The sequence below is a fragment of the Oxyura jamaicensis genome, chromosome 25, assembly GCF_011077185.1.
Source record: "Oxyura jamaicensis isolate SHBP4307 breed ruddy duck chromosome 25, BPBGC_Ojam_1.0, whole genome shotgun sequence".
NCBI lineage: Eukaryota > Metazoa > Chordata > Aves > Anseriformes > Anatidae > Oxyura > Oxyura jamaicensis.
Genome location: NC_048917.1, coordinates 867565 through 892122, shown reverse-complemented (window position 1 = coordinate 892122; position 24558 = coordinate 867565). Strand labels below are relative to the sequence as shown.

Sequence of the window (24558 nt, the reverse complement as noted above, 5' to 3'; positions counted from 1 at the left end):
GGCTGGGGTCCCTACCGTGGGGCTGGGGTCCCTACCGTGGGGCTGGGCCCCGTCAGTCCTGGTCCTGCTGTGGGTCTGGGGTCCCCGTTGTGGGGCCGGATCCTGTCAGTCCTGAGCCCCCTGTGGGGCTGGGTCCCTGCTATGGGGCTGGGTCCCATCAGTCCTGAGCCCCCTGTGGGGTTGGGGTTCCGCTATGGGGCTGGGGCCTGTCAGTCCTGAGCCCACTGTGGGGCTGGGTCCTGCTGTTGCTGGGGACCTGCTGTGGGGCTGGTTCCCCCCTGTCCTGCTCCTGCTGTGGGGCTGGGTCTTGCCGTTGCTGGGGTCCTGCCCTGGGGCTGTCCTGTCCCCCCTGTGCTGCTGAGGAAAGTCCCGCACCCCCTCTGGGTCCCATCCCTTCCCTCCTCACCTGACTGTGTCCCTGCTCCCCCTCATCGCGGGGCTGAAGGGGGCTCAACCTTAGTAAGGGAAGGCCCTGGGAAGGGACTGGGCACTAAACCGAGCTCTCCTCCTGCTCCCAGGGCTCCTCCTAAAAATGCCGCTGTGTGAAGGCCGAGGTAGGTACCAAGCCGCGTGGCAGTGCTGCTGCAAGTTTTGTTTTCCAACACGTGGAAGGTAAAAGGGACGTGTTGAGACATCTTTTGGGCATCGTGTGCAATTAACTAATCACCTCAGTTCTTTTGGACCCATAATTTTTCGCTAACGCCGTCCACCAAGCTGCCTGGCGTCCACCAAGCAGCCCGGCGTGACTGGCACTGATGCCTGTTCCGCTAACCTTTAGCTCTGTGCTATTTATTCTGCTGCTGTTCTTATTCCCGAGCGTGACAATATTGGGAAGGGGCTCTGATGTTCATAAAAATGTAATCGTATAACGTGCGTGTTTCATACAGGAGGCGGTGAGCAGGTGCTGATGAAAAATGAAAGCTATTTGCCAATCGTGTAAGTACCTTCTAAAAGCTGACACGCAGGAACTCCTTCACGCTCCCAGCTCATCTTTTGTTCTGCCTGATTTACATTGAATACACATCCAAATACATCACGGAAATGCGGCTATGGCTGAAAATTTTTGTATTTTATAGGAAAAATAAAGATCAGAGGAAGAGGCTTGTCCATGAAATCTGCTCCTTTTTAGACAGCAGTCAGTCCGTGAGTAATAGTTCTGAAAGCACTCCTGGGGACGGTCACAATGCATTAGCGACAGGCTGACTGTTGAGGCTTGGGGACGGGGACGAGACGTGAAGTTTGCTCATGCAGCAGCGTAACCGAGTCGTTCGAAAGCATCTCATTTCTCCTGGCTGCATTAAGAACGGATATTTTTTTCTCCTTGCAAACTTTCTAGTGACTAAACGGGGTGCGATTTAAAGATCCCAGTTCCTGCAGGCAAAAAGCGGTCGTGGAGCCTTTTGCAAGTCCAGGGACAACCTCCGCAGTCTAGTGAGCTGAGGAAGTCTGGCGTATAAATACACAAAAGTGTGCGAGTGCGATTTAGCGAGCGTAATTCCGTCCCTCTGCAGCGTGCACGTTGTGCAATAGCAAACACCTCGTGGCTGCTGTCGTTTCTGCAGAGAGGGAGCTGGCACGTCGCAGGGTGTGTTGCATTTAGAGAAAAGCCGTCCTTAATTCTGGGAGAATCGGGCGTTTTTGCATTCTTGCCCGCATCTGGAACATTGCAACAGCAGAAACACAAGCGGTGCAAGCAGAATGTTTGTTAATTTAAGGAAATTGTATTGGCTTGGCATCGATTTCGTGTTGTTTTCCAGAACAGCCTGCAACATAAAGACTAAAAGGCTTTAGAGATGTTCTAAAATCAAAGACGCTTGTTCAGCCCCAGAGAAAGCTGACGTTAGGGATGTACGACGCGGATACCGATCTCAGTGCTCAAAGCACAATGTTTGTTTCCTATCCCAGGTCCAGGAAATTGATGCTTTGAGGACAGAAAATAGGAAGCTTAAAAATGCGGTACGTGCTCTGCTTCTCGGTATTGGAAGGCAGCGGGTTGTAGGACAGCTCTGTGCAGTTGCGCTGGGAATAATCACACGCATCAGTTTAACGCCCTTGGTTTTTTGTTATATATGGATTTCACTGATAATGTTCCTGTGTTTGTGCTCGGTGCTGCTTTCATTCTGCTTTCTCTTCCTCAGAACTCAAGGCTGCGATACAAAACAAAAGGTAAATTATCCACGGTGTGCCTCAGCGTCTCCCAAAAGGCAAATCTTTATCGTTAAGATTTCATTGATTAGGCGCTGAACTGAGGAGAAAAAGTTTGTTATTCAAAATCTTTTAATACACAAACATGAGAGGGGAAAAAAGGGGGGGGGGGAAATGAAGTCAGTGGGATTTGCACGGGAGGGCTGACTGCCTCACACCCCGGTTTTGCAATAGCCCTCGCTGTACGTGACACCTTGTAGTCAAACACCCGAGTCATTCGTAGCCAAACGCACTGAGATGAAAGAAAAGTCTATGAAGATACCGGTGGGATAATCTGTCCCCATCCTTCCGATCGTGGGTGGGAAATGGTGGTGACTCCTGCTGGGTTTGGGAAAGGGAGCTTCGCCTTTTACTTTGGGTAGCAAAAAATAACGTATTGTTCCTTTTTCTTCCTAGACTGGGCGATAAGGAGAGAAGAATATAAAAAGTAAGGATGGGGGTTATCTTGCATTGGGTTAAAAATGATCTACAGCTGAGCTAAACGGATGTGGCTTTGTGGCTGAGAAGGGCAGAGTGAATTTCACCCGCGATGAATAAATCTTCCCAATTTCTGGTGCCTAAAGTTCTGTGACAAATCGATGCCTTTATCAGCTTTGTACCTGAGAATGGGTCTGACGAGTAACGCATCTCTTTGCATTTTGCTTTCTTTTCCAAGTGAGATCGAGAGACTTTCTGGCGAGATCTCCAACTACTTAAATGTCACCAACTTCTGGGTAAATATGTCAGTGCCTTGACAAATTCTGGGAGGGCTCTGATGAGATTACGGGTCCTCTAAAACATACAGCTGTGCTGCTGTGACATGAGAAATAGTCAGAGGAAAGGAAGGAAGCCCTGGAGACATTAATTGTAAAAACGATGGGAGCTTGTGCCCTTTTTTGTGGAGATGAGGCAAGTGTCGGGAACAATTTTAAAGAAAACAACAGCAAAACCTTTGTATCCCAAGATGGAGCAAAGGGAAAGCAGCTTTAAACTGGGCCTTTTCTCTCCCACCTGCGACAGAGGAACGCTTGCCTGTGGGGCACATGGGAAGCACAAGTGAAATCCCAAAAGTGGGCTCCTTGAGACGCCTAAAAAAATTAAAAACCTTGCTTTTTGTGACTGCTTCTAAACTGAATTCTCTCTGCTGTTTAGGATGAAGAGTCCGAGCATCTTAACGGCCCAGGTATGTTGTCTGTAAGCAGCGAGAGGACAGCTCTGTGTTTGCCTTTCCTGCGTCACCCTGTTAGAGCTGTGCTCGGAGGCTCAGCTCCGTGCTGCGGTGGTGCACGTCCCACCTGCTCGTAGCCGCCGTGAGGTTAAGTGAGGGAGGAAGCATTGGTGTATCCTTAGGAGCCTGGCCAGCGTTGTTCCAGCTGAAACGAAATCATGAGAGAAATATTTTGCGCCCCTAGTCATATCTAGGATGGGAAGCATGCAGGGAAGTCGGAACGTTACAAGGATTGTGCCTGTTTTTAACCTGGCAGATAAGAGAACGCCACGGGACCAGACCAAACACGCGAGGTGAGCGAGGGGAAAGGTCTGCTTACCCAATGCCTCTTGGAGTAACGACAGGAGGTGATGCATTGTGTCATCACTTGAAAAATGGCTTTTTTTTCTTTTCTAACTGTATTGATCAGATAAATTTGTAAGAGGAAAAACTCTGCTTGTCAGAGTTCTAAGGTGATCCGTCTATGAGCCGATTCACAGAGATTTTGGGTGCCTTCCAAGGTGTTTTCACAGATCTAGTGGCTACATAAATGCGTTTATTTATTTATTTGTTTGAAACACTTAGATTTGAGTTGTAAAACGTTTGTCTTTCAGTTGTTCTGTTCTGTTAAAAAAAGAAAAAAGAAAAGCACTGCCACCCTGTTTCAGTATTCCTTCGCTACCAGCTTTAATTAAAGCCCTGGAGTCTAAGTGGAGGCTGGCAGCAGCTTAGATTAAGTAACTAATTGAGCATAAATAGCCCCAAAATGCAACTGCTGGAGAAAACTACGGAAGATCAGCGGCGTTTTGAAATGATGTTGATTGTGCTTGAATTCCTGCAGCACTCAGACAGAGGGCGCCTACGGAGCGGAGGAAAGGTAAGGGCTCCAAGGAGGTGCTGGAACGGGGCTGTCGTGGGCTTGTCCTGGCCCTACAAAACTCAGCAGCTTCTTGGTCGTAACCCTTAGGTCTCTTGGGACGTGACTCGTGGAGGATTCTGTAGGCGCCTGCAGACCTCAGGGTCGAAGGAATAATTGGCGTGGTGGGGAAAGGGGAGGATGTAACGTCTCACCTGCCCTTAAAACCGCTAGGTCCTGCAGTGAAATCTCCGTCTTGCCCAAGGGAGAGGTCTGGAAAAAAAGGGACCTGCTCTTGGAAGCCAGGGGGTGGGAAAGTTCTGACCCCGTAGGTTTCCATTTGGGACACCTACAGATGGCATCGGAGCCTTTTTCCCTTTGTGTCAGCCACTCCTACGCTTCTGCAAATCACAGATTTTGAGAGGTTTCGTCACCCCCTCTCTTCTTTTCCGCTGGTTCCCATCTCTCCCTCTCCCACCACTAGTCCTTCTGTGCAATTTTGGGCACGAGGAGGTTTTTTTCAATTTCTGTCAAAGTAGCTTTCGCTGTGAGGCTGATTCCAAACCCAGGCGAGCAGCTCGCTCTGTAAGACAGAAGCTTTTCAGCACTGCAAGCCCTCTGCCACGGGCTTTCAGAGCTGTCTGTGCTCTGGTGCTGAGGGCTACGCAGGATGGGAGAGCTTGGGAAGTCCGCAAGTTTGCTTCCAGGCTCAAAGGACAAGGAATTTACCTAGTTCTGCTGGGAATTAGGAAATGCTCCTTTTTAAGAACACCAGTTCTGGTTCGGTAACGTTCGAGCACCCGGAGCAGCCTCTGGTCCCGTTAATCCCCCAAGAACAGCAGCTGGGATTAGGTGCTATTTCCAGAGTGCCGGAGCTAAAACAGAGCTAAACAAAACAGAGCCCGAACCGTCACGTCCCTATTTATAGCAAAATGGATAAAGGACTAAACCCTGCCCTTCGCTTCCAATTAAGCAACTCCCCTTTCCTTCGTCAGGTGAGCTCCACGCGTGTTGCCTGCTAAGCACGCGCTTAATTACCAGCCGAGGTCCCGTTTTAAATTTAATTTTACTTTTGGATATGCACAGGGTCGCATCCTGCTTAGGGTGCTTAGAGCAGGTAGTCTGCGTCCCTCCGGGTATTTTATATATATATAAAAAAAAAAGATTTTGGTGTTTTAGCTGCAAACTGAAAGCGTCGGTATTTAATTGCATCCTATTGTTTTCCGGCCTTGTTTAGATTTTAAACGGTTCGGTGTCTGGGAAGTGCTTACCATTAAATTATTTGTCCGGTTTCCTTGGAAATGCTTTTGTGACGATGTCAGTGATGATTTTTCTTCCAACTAAATAAGCCGAGAGTGTTGGCTCCTCCTTAAGTACGTCCCTTAATTGGCCTTAAAGGAATACAAATGTCTTTTTTTATGCTTTTGCCGTTTTCTTTAGTGATAGATTTGACTTAATTCATTAAGAAATCAGAAGTATAATGCGAGAATTATTTTAACATTAATATTTTACTCTAAGAATTCAAAATCCGTGTGATTACTGGGGGTGGAATATTCTTCCCTTGCAGGACTGTTGCAACTCAGACAGGTGAAGAGAGCTCAAGGTAACGTATAACAGAACGAAAGCAGTAGGTTTGTTTGAAAAATCTCTGCGGGCTGTGAATTATGTTCACATTAAACCTGCAAAGTACGTACGGAAATACGCCGAGTTCTATTTTTATTCTCGAAACCTATCAAAAGCTGTAACAGCATCTCCCTTCCAGTGCCGAGTGTCGGCGTCGAGACGTCAGGTACCGATTTCTGGTGAAATTCAGGTAGCATCAGACCCATCTGAAAAGAAAGCCTGATGCTCGCGAGACATCCAGCCACAGAAAAACACCCAATCGGCTGCAAGTTGCCTCACGCTGCTCGAGCCTGGCTTTAAATTGCCAGCGGAGGGATTGCGTTGGAGACGTCTTCTCAAAATCCCTTTGAGTCAGGGAGCGCGGAGCCGAGCAGCTGGGCTGGCACCGAGCTCCCCCAGGTTCCCCTGAATCAGACGCAGAAAATAATGAGACGATGCCAGCGGCTTCTAGAGAAGGACAACCAGAAAGTAGTGAGCAAAATTAGAGGCACGCGACACAGAGCTTTGGTTAATTTATCCAGTTGATTTATTTCAAAAGACAGAGTGGGTCTCTTGATGCCGATTTTACCTTTTTTACCTCTCGTTGTTTGATTCTAAACTTAGCCGGATGGTTGGAGAGTCGCTGGGCCAAGTAATGCAGGTATCTTGGCTTCATGTGAACGCACCAAATTGGGCTCAGGCGCTGCTCATTTGTGCTGCCGCTAACAAAAGAAATATTCCCGGGTAAAAATGGTTCCCGTGATTATTTTATTAGCTACTGAGAGTATAATGTCCATCTTACTCTTAAGGTATTTAAGATTTATTTGCAGAGATGTTTAAAGCAAACATGTTTTTGTTTATTTTCCTCTCCCGCAGGATGACTTCGGATGGTGGAAGCGTGGTTTAATGTCAGCATGAATTGTTGCAGGACAGCAAGATGTTTGACATTGGTTTTAATTTAACTCTTACTTAAGAATTTATTCAAATATCCATACAAATAAAGTTCTGCTTATCTCATTAATAATTATTCTAGTCCAATTACTACTTGAACAGCGTACCAGACCTGGGGCAGGTTTGGGTACCGAAGTTTCGTCAATAGGATTGTCCCAGGATTACGGGGGTGCCTATTTTAGGAGAACAATTTTTATCTCGATTATTTAGAAAAGGAGAAGATTTTCCTTTTCTCGTCTCCAAGGGGAAGTAGGCCACGGCCTGCTGTGTTTGCTGGGACGTCGTCCTCCCTCCCCCCTGCAGCCTCCGATCCACGTGCCGGTGCCGCGCATCATTAAAGCAGAGCTGCTCCGTTCTTCGTGTAGGAAAAAAGAAATCACCGCCTGTGCTGCAGCAGATAAGGACTGGCTCTTCTGCCAAACCCGAGTAGCTGTCCCAGCTACCTAAAGGATTTCAGGGTAGCTAATCGGAGGAATTGCTCCGGAGGGACATGAAACAGCAAAAACCGGGGGCTGGTTTGGGCAGAATTTCCTCGTGTTTGGAGAAACTGCAGACTCATGCTTTGTGTAGCCCGTAGTCCACATTTTATCCTGCTATTTTCTGTTTGAGCCCTGTGTCAAATATTGGGCTGCGCCTTCCTTCTTTCTTCCCACTCCAAACCAGAGGCACGGTTTCGTGCACGTAACCGCTCGGATCAGCCGTCTGGCTGGACGCGAGCGCCTACGTGAAATCCTGGAGGCTCGGGCTGAAAAGCAGGCAGCCTCAGGGAGAGCTGAGACCATCCCGATGCAAACACCGCCGTGGAACAGCTCCTGCCTTTTGTCTTCTTGGTGCCAGCAGCAAGCTGACGCACTGAGGTGCTCGGCAGGGTCTGCTCTCCGCCCGTGCCTTGTGTCCCTTCCAAGGTAACCTCTCTGTCAAGGCCTTAAGCTGCACGGAGCTTCGGTGCTCGTCTCCCTGAAGGCCCTGAACACCTCAAGGCAGCAGCCCTTTAGCTGGAGAAGTGCCACCAGCGTTTCTCTCGAGTCCCCTTGCTCCCAGCCCGGAGGCTTTGTCACTGCCGACACCGGGACCGGGTCAGCTCGCGGCGAGCATGGCTCAAGAACTCAGGCTTTGTGCCCGTAAATTAACGTCTTCAGCAATGTTATTTTCCTATCACGTCAGTAAAAGGGTGAAAAATCACGTTAGGCACGGGAGAGGAAAAGCAGATCGCTGGCAAAGCTAATTGGTCCAGTGGAGCGGAGCTGAAATTCTTGCAGGCTTCAAAAAAATAGCGTAGGTACTCAGAAACAGTTGTGCCCGCGTCTCATCGTATTTTAATTCCCCTGGTTTTCATCAATATTGAATAATTTTCTTTATCTCTCTCCTATGTGCAAGGGAGGCTGCACGGCACGGCAGCCCCAGGCCTGGCTCCGTGTCTGGTTTCTGGGGGCTCGGGAGAGCCTCGGAGCCCTTCTCTGCGCCTTGGGGCCTTACCCGGGGAGCGATGCTCGGGTCTGAGACATCTCCTGCCGTAGGGCTCGGGTCTCCCGAGGAAACGTGCCGCAAGAAGAGGCTCTGGGCAAATAAAACGGGGTTTGGATGAGGCTCTGTTTTTGAAGAGCTTCAGGCCTCCGAAGCCAGAAATGAGTTTGTTTTCCTGCTAGCTTTCCGCGTCGGCTGCTGTTTAACCCTCTGCTCTTCTGAGCAAAAAGAAAAAGTCATCGCACCACGAGTAGGCATGGCTTTCTTCCTCCTCAATTATCTCTCATTAGTAAGTACAAGCAACTCCATTTAACTGCCTTGGGAACAATTTCTGCATCTATTGAGCTGGCCTACAGTAAGTCTTGTGGTTTCCTGTTGGCCCTGGAAACTGAGCACACTTCATTATGGGCAATGCTTTACTGCACCTCATTATTTTTTCATAATCTTATTGTACTTCTCCTTTTAACAGCGACGGGGGGGGGGGGGACGGGGGAAAGCAAGTAAACAAGCAGAGGTCCTTTTGGGTCCGGAACCTCCCCAGCCATCTTTGGGAATCTGCAAACACACATCAGTGACGTTGAGTTAATTGGCCACTCCAGCGGCTTTTTGGAAAAAGTCAGTGGGTTTTTAAGGTAAGGAAAGCTCCATCATAACCCTGCGAGCTCAGGCTTTTAAGAGTCTTCTTCACAACTGGGTCCAGAGCTCAGTGGTCGAGTCCAGGCGGCGGTGAAGCGGCGCCGGCACGAACCCCGGCAGCGGCAGCCCCGCTCTCCCAGGTGCCTCGCCTCCCTTCACCGGTGTCTTGGCAGCGCTCGCCATCTGTTCCCGTCTTTATCCTCGCCGCCTCCAATCCCTTATCCTCTTTATGGCACTCTTCTGCTTTATCCTGATGTCCCCTGGCAAATCCTGGCGAGGCGCCGCGCTCAGTCACGACCGCGCTTTAATCTCTTTCGCATCCTTGGTGGAAAGGTGCTGGCGTGTCGTGCTGTGGGCTTGTGCTGCGGGTGCTGTAGGGGCAAGGGGGGGTTTGTGCTGTTCTCTGGCAGTCCGGAGCATCGCCCCCGTGCCATGCAGGGCAGCCTGGGGCTCCGGCCCCGTCCCCAGGGACCAAATCCAGCGTGGAGCTCGGGGAGGCGTCCCGGGACAGCCAGGGCTCGGCCACAGCACCAGTGAGCGCTGGCTCCGTGCCACCAAGCCTCGGGCAGGAGGGCATTTTATCTTCCCTGCTCTCTGTGGAAAGGGCACGAGTGATAGGGCGAGATAAATGTGGCTCGGGGCTCGAGTTCACCTCTGGCTTTAGGAGCTTTTAATTAGTCTTACGATGTTATTTTGATTTCCAAGGTGTTCAAACCCAGACGGTCCGCCCCAGCTGCCACAGGGGTGTGCCGAGGGTGTCGCACCAGGCCCAGAGCTGACTCCGATTTTTTCCTTGTGCTTTAGGGTTTTCCAAAGGTAAAGGTCCGACCCCGGGGCGTGCCTATGGCAGCAGAGCCAGATGTGGGTTTCCCCTGGAGCTCCACCTCTGGCTCTTGCCAGCGCTGCCTCACCCTAACGTTTTTCCCGTGTCCTCTTCTCCCTCTCGAATGATTTCTGACAACAATCCAGCCAAAATAACCAGACCACTTTCCTCACAAAGAAACTGAGTGAAAGCAGGGTTTTTCAGCTGAGGCGTTTGACGCTTTCCCCCTTGATTCCCCTCCTGACGTTGGCACTCTCTTCTTCTCCCCGTGCCCGCTCCTTGCTCCTGCTCCCGGGAGGATAAACGCGAGGCGATGCTCGGGCTTTGCGGTTCCATAGCAGCAGCTGGCACCGGGCTGCCCAGGCTTGGAAAAATCCGAGTTTTCACTTTCCACCGTTGCCAATTAGGGCTGGATGCGGGGAATGCTGCTCTCCTTTACCAGCCTCGCAGCTGACACGCTAGGAACGCAGACGAGTCCATTAACCTCCCAGAATTGAGGGCTGCCTCCCACGTCTGTGAAGTGAATGGAATAAAACCGGGGACTGTCGGAAGGGTTAATGCATTACCATATGTGAAGTCCTCAGAAATCCTCAGATGAAAGGCTCTTTAGAAGTGCAAAGCACTATTATTTGTCTGGCATCTGCGGAGCAACTTGCGCAGGAGCTGCTGCGAGGTTTCCAGCTAGGAAGTTCTCAGACAGCTTTCATCCAAGTGGAATAAAAAAAAAAGAAAAAAGAAGAAAAAAAGCAATCCATAAACAGACTCCGGAGGGTTAGAGAGACCAGGTCGGGGCTGAGATAGGTGGGGGAGATCTCGCACGGCTCCGTGGAGCCGTCCCTGCTTGCGTTGCACCAGAATCTGCCCACGAAAGAATTTGCCTGCGCTTGGGGCCCGGTGTTTTGAGTCACGTTCCCCCTGCTCGCAACGTCCCCGCGGTCCCACGGCAGCAGGTTCAGCTGATCCCACACCCAACCCTCCTCGTCCCTCCTCCTGGGGGTGCTCCCTGCCTCCCCGGCCAGGCGGAATTGGGGCAAAGCAGGCTCCATCTGCCCTGCTGGCACCACGCGTGTTAGCACCCCGCGGCGCCAGGCCTGCGCTCTGCCGAGGGGCTGGGAGAGGAAACGGCCCCGCTGTGAGCTCACCCCGAGCTTTCCCAGGGTCGGCGCCCCCCAAACGGCACCGCCGTGCAGGTGAGGCTGTGCTAATGTCACTGGAAGCGAGCCCCAGAGTCATTTGTTGCTTGGCCGGGCGCCCCTCGGCACCGCACGGAGAAAACCAGATCCAGCTGGGACCCAGTCACCCCGCTGGGCTCGTGCCCGCCGCTCGTTGTCCCCTCCAAAAAGCCCTTCCCCGTGCTCCCGCGTCCTGCAGACAGGCCCCGTCTCCCACCAAGGGGCCGAGCTGTGCTGTCAGAACCGGCCCCACGCTTCCACGCTGAGCCTGGCAGAGCATCCACCGAGGGGACGGTTGTGGGACGTCCGGCAAGACCCCGGGACGGGGCTGGAAAGCCCTGAAGGAGCCGTTGAGGTGTTGTTGGCTGGAATCATCGCACAGGACGGAGGAGAGCCGCTCGGGACACGACCCCAAGGTGTTTGCCGGCAGCTCGGGGGGCTCGGCTGCGCGAGCAGGGGTCTGAACGCCGACGCTGAGGGCGCGGAGGCGGTTCGAGTCGCCGCGAGCGGGTTCTCCTTCATCCCGGCTTCAGCTCCCATCGCAGGGAGAGCTGGGCCTGACCTCCCGGGCTCTGCCCAGCACCGGCATGCCGGAGCTCCAAACGGGGCTGGGGGGTGCTGAGGGGGTGGGATTGGGGCTGAGCTCGTAAGGCAGCGAGGGCTGGGCACCGTGGTTCGGGCCGGCACCGCCAGCGGAGACCTCCTCATTCATCCCCTCCCTCACAAACCCCGGCTGCGGCGACGGGAAAAGGTTTAAATGAGAGCAGGCGGCGAAGAGGCGAGATTTTTATTTTATTTAGCGCCCTGCTGGCCCGCTACAAAGGAGGAGAGGGACATCAAGCCCAGCCTGGGGACGGCCCGGACCTCAGCGCCATCCCTCCTCCGACCCAATGCTGCGCTGAGGGGGGTGAAAACCCCCCAAAAAAGCCTCTCCGGAGGCCGGGACCCCGCGGCACAGACGGTTCTTTCTTCGCCGGGCTCTTTCCGCGCCCCGGCCCCGTAAACAATCCTTTTGTGCGAGGCACAAACAGGGCGAGGGCGCGCGGGGAACAAAGGCGGCCATTGAGCGCCGGGATCAGCGCGTGACGGCCCCGCGCCGCTCGGGGCCGTGGGGGGATCGCTGTGGAGCCGGCACCGCCGGCCCCGGGGGAACGTCCCGAGGGGTTTTTCCCTCTCCCCGTGGTGAAGCGGGTTTGGGGTCGGTCGGGGATCCTGCTGGGTGTCCGGGGTTCTTGTGGGGTGAGGATGCTGTGTAAGGTGCGCGGGCTCCACAGAAGCCCCACGAGGGGCACAGGCCCCACGCAGACCCCACACAAACCCCACACCGGGGCTCAGACCCCATAGAGGGGTGCAGGTCCCATTAAGGCCCCATAGAGGGTACAGACCCCAGACAAACCCCAGGACAGGGCCCAGGCCCTATTAAGGCCCCACATTGGTACAGACCCCATAGAGGGCTGCAGACCCCACATAAACCCCATAGGGGGGCACTGACCCCATAAAGGCCCCATACAGGGGTGCAAACCCTATTAATGCCCCATAAAGGCCCCATACAAGGGTGCAGGGTGTATATAGGTGTATATATATATATATATATATGTATGTATGTATGGGGCATATAGGCCCCAAACAGGGATGCATACCCCATTAATGCCCCATACAGGGGTGCAGACCCCACTAAGGCCCCATACAGGCTCCATACAAGGGTGCTGACTTCAAGAAGACCCCATAAAGACTCTATAAAGGCCCCATACGGGGGGTGCTGACCCCATAAAGACCCTATAAAGACCTTATACAGGGGTGAAGACCCCATAATGACCCCATAAAGGTTCCATACAAGGGTGCAGACCCCATAAAGGCCCCATAGAGAGGCGCAGGCCCCATAAAGACCCCATAAAGGCTCCATACAGGCGTGCAGACCCCATAAAGACCCCGTACAGGGGCTCAGACCCCATTAAGGCCCCATACAGGCCCCATACAGGCCCCATACAGGCCCCATACAGGCCCCATAGAGGTGCGCAGACCCCACCCAGGCCCTGCAGAGGGGCGCAGACCCCACCCAGGGTCCCAGGCCCCGCCCCCCGCCCCTAAAGCCCCGCCCCTCCCACCCCCTCCCACCCCGCGCATGCGCCACGCGTCCCCGCCGGGGCGGGGCCTCACCCGCGCCGCCATTGGCTCTGCCCAGCCCGGCGGGGGGCGGGGCGGAGGAGGCCGCGTGCTCCCGCGAAAGCGCTCCGGGCGGCCGCGGGGGCGGCGTCAACGTTCCGGGCGGGCACGGGGGCGGTGCAAGGGGTTCCGCCCCCCCCCCCCCGCCCCCCCCCCCCCCCTCCGCCGGTCCCGGTCCCCTCCGGTTCCTCCGGGAGCGCGGCCTCGGCCTCGGCCTCGGCGGCGGCAGCGGCCCGGACGCGGCATGGAGCCGCTCGCAGGTAACGTTCCCGGCGGCTCGGAGCTTTCTCCGGGCACGGCTGAGTCCCGCCGGGCCCCGGTAGCGGGGGGGTGCCCGGTTCGGGCCCCGCCGCCGGTTCTCGGTGGCAGCGGTCCCGGTGATGTCGGGGCTGGGCACGGTGGGGTCCGCGCTGCCCTTTGGGACACCGCTGCCGGGCCCGGGGAGTTCCCGGTGGTGCCGGGGCCGTGCCCGGTGCCCGGTACCGGGAGCCCGGCACGGAGCCTTGGGGGGTCCCGCGACCACCGGCGAGACCCGGCCGCCCTGCTCCGGGCTTTCCCCGGGCAGCCCCGGCTCCGGGAGGGTCCCGCACACGGCCCCGTAGGGGCCTCGCCGCCGTCGCCGGGCCCCGAGCGCGGCCGCGCCTCGGGGCCGTGGTGCCCCGTGAGGAGCCCCCCGAGGAGCCCCCGGCCCCGTGAGGAGCCCCCCCGGCCTCCCCTTGTCCCCTTTCGTCCCCCCGACGGTGCCCCTGGCCCTGTTTGTCCCCACGGGGAGCGCCCTGAGGACCCCCCCCATCCCCGTGTGTCCCCCCCCGAGGTTCCCCCTGTCCCCGTTTGCCCCCGTGAGGAGCCCCCCAAAGAGCCCCCGGCCCCGTTTTCCCCCCTGAGGATACCCCCCCCGGTCCCCGTTCGTCCCTCCGAGGGTGCCTCTGGCCCTGTTTGTCCCCATGGGGAGCCCCCCGAGGGGCCCCCATCCCCCTGGGGGGGCCCCCGGGGGAGCCCCCCCATCCCCGTTTGCCCCCCTGAGGATTCCCCTGTCCCTGTTTTACCCCTGAGGAGCCCCTGAGGTTACCCCCATCCCTGAGGAGCCCCCCAGGATATCCCTGTCCCCATTTGTCCCCCTGGGGAGCCCCCATTCCCGTTCACCCCCACGAGGACCCCCCGTCCCCACGAGGAACCCCCTGAGGACACCTTCATCCCCCCGAGGACCCCCCTGTCCCCGTTTGTCCCCATGAGGAGCACCCAAGCAGCCCCCATCTCCCTGAGGAGCCCCCCAGGCCGCCCCTGTCCCCGTTCACCCCCCCGAGGACTCCCCTGTCCCCGTTTGTCCCCACGAGGAGCTCCTCGAGGAGCCCCCCGGCCCCGTTCTTCCCCTCGAGCAGCTGCTGCTCTGCTCGGGTCCCCGCCGGCCGCGGTGCCTTTCCCCGGAGTCGCCCCCGACGTGCCGGTATCCGTGTCTCCTGGCGGTGTGGAGCTGATCTGAATAATTTAAGCTCGAGCAACGCCTTGGGGACGACGAAGCCCGGCCTGGCCGCGCCGGTTACGGTGACGGAGCCGGGCACAAAGAGCTCGGCCGCCCAAATCACCGGCTGCGGAATAACCGGGCACGGGCCTGCGGGCCGCCGTGGGCCCGGAGTAGACGGGACGAAGGTGTGGGTGGCTGCAGCGTGGTGCTGGGAGCGTTCAAACGCTCTCACCTGCGGCGATTTCGCGGCGAACGCCGGTAATCTGCTCGCTTTCCTCTGGCGGTGCCCAAGGGGGGGGATTATCGCTCGCAACCTGGAAATCCACGGGGCTTCGAAACGCCGCCTCGGCGCTCGAACCGGAGCGAACTCTGCCGGCTCCTGCCGAGGGTTTTGAGTTTGGCCGAGCCGTCGGCTTCTTTCCGGGCCTGTTTTTGGGCGCTGAGTTCTCTGGGCACCGTCGGGAGCGGTGTCTCTGCTCGGATGGTGCACGTCCCCCTCGGAGCGAGCCGGTGCCAGAAGCTTCCAACCAGCTCCGGAGTTTGCTGGGCTTCCATCTCGGGAGGAAAGGAAGGGAGTTTCTCGTCCGCCTAATGCCAGGTTGCCGAGTGGCGAGCTCCGCGTGCTTCCCTTGCGGGCCAGGAGGCTGGCGCAGGAGCCACCAGCTCGCAGGCTCGAGGGAAACGGCGCCGCCGCGCTCCGCGGCGCGAATCGCTCGTGGAAGGAGCGCGGTAACGGGCCGGGAGCCTCCCGAGTTGGCTGCTCTCGGTTTGTCCGGCTGTGAAACGGGCCCAGCGCTCAGCGGGGCGACACCAAGGGCTGCCCCGGTGCTTACCGGTTCCCCGCCGCGCTCGCCGTGCGTGGGGGGTTTGGTTTCCAGCTTCGACCCGTGGGGCTGAGTACAAATCAAGCCGTTGCCGTCAGCGTACGTCGCAGAGCAGGAGAGGTAAAACGAGGGGGGGGGGGGCTCGGATTATTCGCCTCGGGTTGCTGACGATGCCGAATTTCTCTTTTCTAACCCCGCTGCGCGTTTTGCCAGTCCTCAGCTCGGCTGCCGGGGGCCGACCTCGGCGGGGCTCCTGTTGGCGTGCCGCAGCCAGGCTCGGGAGCCGGGCTTTGCTTTCTGCCTCGCCGTTCTCGCCGCCACCTGGAGCAGCAGCGTCGGTGTTCGGGGTGTGAGAACTTCCCATCGCAGCCGACGAGCAGGCCGCTGCGCTGGGCCTTCGCGCTTTCTTTGGAGGGGGGGAAAAAAAACGAGGCAACGGCAACAAAAAACCCGCCTCGTGGTGCTAATTGGAAGGCCAGGCTCGGAGCAGGAGTTTCAGCGTAACGAAAGCTGACATTTCAAGTGGGTGTGAGGAAAACAGCTGGCGGGGTGACACGCAGCGTCGAAGTCTGGGCTCGAGCGCGGGCAGCGAGGAAAACGCTCTTTGCTCGGGAGATGGGAGGGGTGGTCACGATGGAAAAGGTCCTGGAAAACAACTGCTGTTGGTTTTTTTTGCCTGCTGCAGGAGTTGAGGGAGCAGAGGGGGGAGAGGGGGAGAAGCTCGCGGCCGTTACTTGTGACGGAGGGGCCGTCCGTTGACGCTCTTGTCCCGAGCACGCGACCCGGAGGAGGATTCCTCCAGGCTCTCCTTGCCTCCTGCGGGGCACACACGGGGCACAAATCCTGCCGCCAGCAGGGCGAGGGGATCCGCGCGCCCAAATCCTTGCGCAGCCCGGGGCCGAAATCCTTCCAGTGCCTGAGTTTTGCCTCCTGGTGCCGAGGGTTCGCCGTCCTTCTGGCTCTCGGCCCGGTCCCGCGAGCCCCGCCGATGTCTCCGCCGCGCTTCCCACCGAGGCTTCAGTGGAAGCGAGGACGTCTGTTAGGGAGCAGAAAGCTCGGGTTGAGGATTTCTCCTGAAAAAGTTTGGAAAGAGGAGTTGATAAATGACAGCACCGGCGGGGCGGGAGGCAGCGGGTCTGCTCCGGCTGCGTTTGAAGCCGCCTTTTACGTGGCTTTGCGGCTCTGTTCCCGCGCTGCTGCAGGTTCTCAGCCCAACTTTGAGAATCATCTGGAAGTTGGAATTAGCGCAGCTGTATTTAGAGCAGAGGAGAGCAGGTGGCTGCAGCCCGTGGAAATAGGACAGGGCTTGCTTTTAAGGGAAGCCGCGCATATGAGAACGGTTGCAGCGATACCGGCGACTCCTGCCTCGCTGCTGCTTCCTCTCGTGCTCGTGATCCCGCACCTTCCTTGGCACCGGCAATAATTTGCTGCTGTCGGAGCTTTCGGTGACGATCTGCCCCTTGGAGTTTCGCCTTGGCGGTGCTGTGCAGGCTGCAGGTTCTCTTCCACAGCCCCTGCTCGGAGCCGAGCGACCGCCGCCAAGGTGCAGGATCGGGCTCCTTGCGCCGCGTTCGGGCACCCCGGGTGACCCGAGTCGGAGCGGGGGCTCCCCAGGGGACAGCGGGCAGGAGGCAGCAGCGAGGAGCCTCCCTCGAGGCCCGCGCGCTTCCCGTCTGGCTCGTTTGGAGCGGAGCCACGCGAGTAGCTTATTTGGTAGGAGCTCTTCTGATAAGGCTGATTAAGTCAAGAGCAGGGCTTGGGCAGCGTGGCCGTGGGGCTGCTCGAGGCGCTGAGGTCTTGCCTCTGGTTCGCATCACGAAGCTTTCGCCGGGGCACGGCCGGCACGCGAGTCAGCGGAGGGCGAGAGGCAGGGCCACGCGGGCAACCTCTGCTTTGGAGGTAAGCGCCGTTCAACGCCGGTTTTGGGGTAGATTTTTTGGGTTTGGGAGCTCCGTAAGCTTCGCGTCGAGGTTTGCTGCTGGGACCTCGCTGTGGAGCCCTGCAGGGCAGGAGAGCGGCGGCTGGGCGATTCCTCCCGGCGGCTCCTGGTGGTGGGGAGCGGCGAGCTGCTGCTGGGCTTCGGGTCCTGAGCTGGCAGCGATAGCTCTGCGGCGCGTTCTGCGGCGGAGGGATCCACAAAACTTCGGATTTCTTGTGTTTTTTTTTTGGCTTTCACGGGAGCTGAGCCAGCTTTGAAAACATCTCAGGTGCGCGGTGCGGGCTTTTTTGGCCCGTGTGGTTGTTAAAAACCAAAAGAGCCGCACGTTGGTTCTCAACGAAGGGCCCCGCTCCGAGGTTTGCTGCCTCCTCGTCCTAATGTTAGGTGGAGGCATCCCGGCTGTGGCTGCACTGCTTTCACTCTCTGTTTTTATGGGTGTGGTGACCGAGCAAGAAATACTGTTTGAGGATCAAGCTCATTACAGCGCCGAGCCGCGTGTGACTCACGGCCTCTCGGCGTAATCTCTGCCTTGCTCCGCTGGGTCCCGGTGCGCGGCGGGGGGCAGGAGCACGTCGAGACCTTGCTGAAAAAGAGCACAGAGCAGCCCAGAGGTAACGTGAGAAAATCTCGGTGCCGTTTGTGGGTGGGGAGCTCGCAGAGCGTGGAGTGTCCCGGTGCGAGGCTTCGGGCAAATTCTGTTTCCCAAAGCCCCTGTTGTGGTCTCGTGTGGTCACGGCCTCGCTGTTCTTCGTTCTGCTCCTCGTTAGCTAACGCTCGTTGACTCAAAGGCTCCCTGCGACCCCGCGGGCTCGAGAGCGGCGTGACGTTGGCATGCCCCAATCTTAAGGAAACAGATTTCAGCGACCAGCCCGGGAAAGGCGCCCGTCCAAGCCAAATTCGGCTTAAAATCAAAATACTCGCGGTGCAGAGGAGCTGTTTAAATGCACTCCAAGATGAAAGTCGCCTTTGGTGGCTAAGACCTTGTAAGATGTTGACTTAAAAGCCGGAATTTAAAAGTGAAAGGCGAAGTGGAGTGTCTTTGGACGCAGAAGGAAGCATTTTCCTTGGGCTGAAGCCGTAAAGGTTCCTTACGTGGTTTTGGTTGCTGTGTCCTGCTGCCTCGGGTGACCGGGAAACGGACGCCCAAGCCCTGAAGGCGAACACCTCTTCCTTACTTTCATTTTATTTTAGGGCCCAGACATACGTAAGGCACCTCGGAGAGCCCGGTCCCGTGCTGGTGGTCGGGTTTGGGCCTCGGGAGCTGGGGCTCGTGGGTTTGCCACCGTCCGACCCCTTCCTCAGCATCGGCCTGACGGGCAGCTTGGTGAGACTGGCTAAAAAATAAACACTGTTCCGTTTCTTCTTCTATTCAGCCCGCTTTTGTGCTGGGACTGACGATTTCACGCTGCTGGTCTTGATAAGGTTGGCCTTCAAAAAACAGGGCAGCGCTACTGCACAGGCAAATCGAGTTCTGACGGCTCCTAAATATCTGCAGTTCGGAAGGTTTTTAGCAGTGGAGCTGAGCGTCCAGGTGTAAGTTTGTGTCCCCGTGCTTCCCTCCCTGCCGTGTTTGCACAGAGCTGATAAAGCCGCTGGCGGGTACTGGCTGGGGTGGTTCGGTGCCAAGCAGAGCCCTGGGAACAGTTTCTGGAAGCGTTCGGTGCGTCGCTGTGAGGTGCTGAGGAGAATTAATCCTCTCTGGAGGTTGCGGGGATGAAACCTCTGGTCTTGGCTAGGGGGAGAAGGTTTTCTCATGCAGGAATCATCTCTGGCATGAGCTAACGCTGGCGGCTCGTTCCCTTCCGAGGCTGGTAGAGGACCATGCTTCTGAAGTATGACGGCGTGTTCAGACACGACGGCAAAACAGGGTGAAATATTTCCAGTAGCAATGAACTCAGTCATCCTTTCTGGACAGGACAATGAAAAACAGTGAATCAGGCTGAAACCATTCGCTGGCAGTTCTGTGAAACGCCTCCGAGCCCGATGGGGGATCTCGGCGCGGCGGCCTGAAGTACCCACGCGTACCAGGAGGGGTGCTGGGTGGTTTGCTAACCTTTCCTCTTCTCTTTTCCTTCCTTTTGTTGATTTAAGCAACACCCTGCGGCTTTGGCATTTTAGAAACAGCTCATGTTTTGGGGAATAATTTGGTAATAGCCTTTCAGCTTTGTTTTGAGTCCGCGTTGCTGAAGCCCAGCGCAACAAGAATGGCATGAGCAAACAAGGGAACACAAGATATAATGCCAGTCTTTTAAAACAAGCCAAAACCCCATTGAAACTGAAGTAATACACTCCCAAATACGGTCTTCAGAGATGGGAGCGACTAACTCTGCCATACCTAAGCCCAGGCCTCTTCGGGATCTCGCCTGCGCGGAGGAACTTCGCACCGCGGCGTTCGTGGCAGGCTCGAGGGAGAAGCTCAGCCCGCGCCCGGCCGTGCAGGTGAAGGCCGCCTGGCCCCGGTGCCAGAGGCTGCGATTTCTGCAGATCCTCCTGGAGGATCCTGCTGTGAGCACTTTCTCTCCCTGCTTTGGGCAGCGGTGGTCCCCGAGCGGAGGACGGTGACGTTACGGGCGCAGCGAGCGCGTCCGCGCGGGGTGGCAGCACGGGGCGCTTAGCTCCTTGCCAGCTCCTGCCTTATCTGCTCCCTGCGAGCAGTTATTGAGGCAGCACTGAAGGCACACCGATGTGAGCGGGTCGTAAAGTGCTTTTTATAAGCTTTGCTAGCTGAAGCCGGGGAGGCTCGTGGCCGCGGCGGCTCTTCAGTCATGCAGCTGGTGCTCGGTCACGGCAGGATCTGACCCTGCTCGTAGTTAGATTATTTGTTAGATCTGAGCACTGGGCTCTTCGGCAGGTGAACTTTTAAAACTCTGACCGGGATCCTTGCCTCTGACTGCAAGGTGAATGTCCTCGCTGCTTTTTTGTTTTTTTTCCCCAAGATTATTTCTGAAACGTGGACGCTTCCCAGGCTCGTGCCCGTGCTGCGCGGCGCTGGCTGCTGCCTGCGCAACAAGCCTGAGAGTCCTTCCAGTGTCTCATAAGGGCGAGGCTTAATTAAGCTTTTTGTAGCATTTTACAAGCATTAGCTAACGCAATATTGTGACATCCCTGTGGGGTAGGTGTTTTTCGCTCGTCCTAATAAAGCTGTTTCTGTCTGCGGGGGCACTCGGAGAATTGCTGGAAAGGAGACACCTCTGAGAGGCGAGGGGACTGCCAATGGCCCTTCGGTAAGTCCAATGCCATGCCAGGCCGCTCTAAAAATGCATGAATTCCCAGAGGTTTGGGTTTCCTAACGTTATCGCACATCCACGTGCAGCATCCCGTGGCAGGCGATGTTGGGAAGAGGCACTTGGAGATGTTCACATCCTCAGAAATGAGCTGGTTTTGGGACAGCGCTTCCTTCCCTCCAGGTTATGGCAGCCTCCAGCGTCAATCCGGGCCTGGCCTGTCGCCTGTTTGGGGGCAGAAGCTGAATATTTGGGCTCTGCCTGGGGGGACGCTGTGCTGAAGATGAGGAGCTGCAGCCCGCAGACCTGCTGAAGGTGCTGCTGGTTGCCTGCTGGGGGGGGTGGCTGGACTTTATGTTGAAAAGCTGCGCTTTCCTGAAGAAAAAGGAGAATGGAAAGTTAGGTGAACGTGCGCCACGTGGGCTCCGTGTGAGCAGCACTGAGCTTTTAGCTGATTTCTTATCTTTATGGCCCTCGAAGAGAGATTGTGGGGTATGAAAGGAGCACAGAGGTTACGGGTGCTGGTGTTTGGGCTGAGGGAGAGGAAAGGTCAACTCTCTGAAACACCCAGTCCGGTTTTATCTGGTTGGCGACACGGCAAATTGTGAGGAAAACTGTAACCCTGAGACCTGAAAGATGCCAGTGTTCGCTTCGGACATAGGCTTTTCCTCGTTGGGAGGCGCGAGAGGCGAGCAGCGCGGCGCCCGCTCCGCTCGCGCGCATAGTTCCGAGCTGGCGTCACGGCAGCAGAGGCGGCGAACTCCAGGAATTCCTAACAGTCCAGGACATTGTGGTTTCTACAATGAGTCGGGCATGCTTTAAAGAAAATATTGACACCATTGTCAGTGGGCTGGGGCTCGGTTGTCGCGTCCTTCGTGGGAGCCCCCGGCTGAGCTGCGTGCCGCCGCCGAGGCGAGGAGGAGGTTGGCTGTCTCTTGGGCTTTTCGGACCCTTCTGCCTTGGTGGGCCTGTGCCTTTCGGTTGGTTTTCAACTTAGCTTTGTCGAGTCGCTTCTTGCTTTGGGTCTGCCTGTGTTCCCCTGGGGACTGTCGCGTTGAGGAGGGGGGGCTGAAGGCCACGCGTGGTAGCGAAGGAGGGCAGCAGCCAGGCCGGTCGCCGGTGCGGCCTCAAGATATTTGATAAGAGTAATTGGGATAAAAGCCTTCCGCGAAGTCAGTGCTTTACAGCTTCTGGTGGGGGGCAGCTTCTTGTAGCGGGCTGTCGTGAGGTGAATAATCCTCAGCTCTGGTGTTTTGTCGAAGCGGTTTGAGGGGATGCGGGCCGTGGAAGAGGAAAATGTGAAGGAAATGCAAGCAGCTTTGCTGCCTGCCGGATAGGAGCCTGCTCGTGTAGCTTTGAGAAGTGTGTTAGTGCAAAATAAAGAATGCTTTCTTATAAAATAACAAAAAAGCCTCTCAGTAACTAATTCACAACTTGACTTCTTGCGCGGGCCGCGGCTCGCTGGGCAGAGGCGGCGGGGCAGGCGCGAGAGCAGTAATATGACTGCGACCTCTTATCTCTGATGCTTTAATAATCTTTAATAATCCTTTTTAATAATTTAATGCTTTAATAATCAGAGTAAAGGGCAAGGAGACAGTAAAATTGCAGAACATCTTTGAGGGGAATCAATCTGGAAAGAGGCAAGGAAGCTACTATGCAAAGGAAATTAGGATAGCAACAAAGGACCTGGAGCAAAGCCCCAAAAACCCACATTCTGTGGTGACCAAACCATGTTACGGTCAAATTATTCCCGTGGAAGGGAATTTCCACACCTCAAGGCAGAGCTGAATGTGAGGGAAAGGGAATAAAGGCCCTGCACCCATCCCTCCGCCATCCCTCCGTCTCGCCGCTTCTGTTTGCGTGCAGGGAGATGGCCCAGAGGCCAGCGGATTGCAGGAACGGGCAACTCCTCTCCCCTGGGAGGCTGGAAATCCAGCTGGGTGGAGACTTTGCAGCGTTCCCCGGCAATACGCTGGCTGCTGGGTGAACACGGTGGCTCCCGGTGCTCCGTTCCGGGCGGTTTTACCGACGGGGTGCCAACAGCAATTCGCAATTGTGAGCTTTACAGCAGTGTGTGTACTCAAACAGAAATCTTTCGGCAGATTTCAGTGTGAATGAGGCACTCTTCTTCCCCGGTGATCTATTCTGGTCCTTGATGCAAGTTTTTTGGGAAGGTTGTGAACCCTCGTTGATGCGAGGCCAGCCCTAGATGTAAATCCTTCCCAGGCAGAGCTCCCTCCGCGTCCCAGCTCCCACGGCGTGGTAGAGGTGGTGTCACCGATACCCCATCTGCAGAGAAAAGGAGTTTCGTGAAGTTTTGAAAGCCTCAGCGAGGTAAGCGTGACAGCCACCCCGCTGCTGTTCTTCCTTAGATAAATCGTTGAACGTAAATGTGTCTGCCGCTTCCCAGCGCGCTGCCAAGATACCGCAGGTACATAGCCCATGGGGCTGCGTGTAATAAGCGATGGCTTTGGGCCCGGAAAGCTGTTTACAAAGCATTTACCCCAAGGTGCCTGCCTGCCTGGCACTTGCGCTTGCTTTATCCGAGCACCGATCCTGCGCTGTTTGGGCTGCAGCGTCGTGCCGGTGCCAAAAGCGGCGAGAAAGCCTCTTGCTTCTCGCCAAAAAGCGATTTGAAGGAGATGATAGGGCCTTATCACAACAGGAGGGTTGTTGGGAAGCGCTCCTGCCTGGCGTTTAAACGTGATGACTGTTTTGAAACTCCGAAGCGTGTGGTTGGATTTGGAGTCGGTAACAAAGCTGGTCCCGGGCTGCGCGAGCTCCCCGAACGCCAGGAGCTGGTTGTGCTCCACGCCATCGTTTTCCCTCTCAAATCAAGGTTTTTATTGGTTTGAAGGGCTCGGAGATAGTACTCTCAACTCCTTCTCATGCCTGAAAATGCAATTAAAGAGAACACGTTGGCTTTCCATAATCTTAAATTAGCGCCTTGCGGCTCTGCAGCCCCATGATGAAATTAAAAGAGAAAAGCTTTGGAGGGTGTGCAAGGCTTGGAAATGCCTCAGAGTCACGTGGAGGCTGGGGGCTGTCTGCTAGGAGGGAAATAGAAGGAATCTGGGGACAGTGGCTTCTCCCAGAGCACCATTTGTGAGTGTCTCTGGGTGTTGGGAGCTCCCCTTCCACTCCTGGCAGCCTCAGCAAGGGCGAGGAGGGGACCTCCAGGGGACGGATCCGGCCCCTTCCCCGCCGCCGTCTGCCTGACCCCGTCCTCGCCTTTGGCAGGGAAGCGTCTCCCAAATTCCTCCCTTCCCTCCCGTGGCCAGGCAGTGTGCGGGGAATCGTTCTAATTTCAGTCTCTGCGAATTAAGGCAATTTGGTTTTGGCTCTTCACCAGTGGAAACGGGGAGATTTGGACGCCCTCCTTCTGACGGGAGCGCCGTGGATAGCAGCGGGAGACAGGGCTTGGGAAATTCAGCTGGTGCTTTGCACAAAGCCTTAAACAGCAAAAGCTTCGGGTGTACAGAGCAGTGCTTCTGGTGGCATATTTTTTTTTTCCCCTGGAATAGCTTAAAATGTAAATATTTGGGAAGTAGCATTTCTTCGCCGAGTACTGATTATGAGGTGTTTCTGGGATGGCTTAAAGAAATGGACTGTATAATAATGAAAAAAAAAACACAAACGATAACATGGAACTTGATGGCTTTCTTTATTTAGCCGTGTCGCCGCCTCCGGCTTCGAGAGCGAGCGGAGTGGCTGGCTCGAGGGATTTGCACGTGTCTGCGTGTGGCCCTTGTGGAGAAACAGATGATTTCCGAGGTGCTTTTGGGATCGTGTGCCGGGGCGACCTGACACCCGTGGGGTCGGCAGCGACATCCGCGCGATGGGGGTGCTGTCCTGGACCTGCCTGGGCTGGAGAGGAGAGCCCGGCTTCCTGAGGAAGATTAAACTGTGAATATTCACGAGTTAATTTGCTTAATTCCTGCATCCTGCGAGTAACGGTCGGTACTGCAGCCACCGTGGAACCGCCTGTGTCTCGGTGCCGCCGGCGCCCGCCGTAGCACCCGCCGGTGTCCGTAACGTGGCGAGGGAGCTG

General features: G+C 56.1%; 2 protein-coding genes across 4 annotated transcripts in view; one reads left to right on the top strand and one right to left on the bottom strand.

Annotated features, from left to right (window-relative positions):
- VPS45 (vacuolar protein sorting 45 homolog) overlaps positions 1–18205 on the bottom strand; it is a 40422-nt gene extending 22217 nt beyond the window's left edge. For both annotated transcript variants that reach the window (XM_035346530.1, XM_035346531.1), the window contains exons 1-2: positions 18201–18205; positions 16293–16296 (exon numbers count right to left, since the gene is read on the bottom strand). The gene's annotated coding sequence lies outside the window, so the exon portion shown is untranslated. The remainder of the gene's footprint in view (positions 1–16292; positions 16297–18200) is intronic.
- Positions 13156–24558, top strand: part of OTUD7B (OTU deubiquitinase 7B) — a 32726-nt gene continuing 21323 nt past the window's right edge. Inside the window, exon 1 of one of the 2 annotated variants that reach the window (XM_035346527.1) lies at positions 13156–13318. The gene's annotated coding sequence lies outside the window, so the exon portion shown is untranslated. Of the gene's footprint in view, positions 13319–17722; positions 17895–24558 lie in introns of those variants that run through there. The other variant, XM_035346528.1, reaches the window with a different exon arrangement.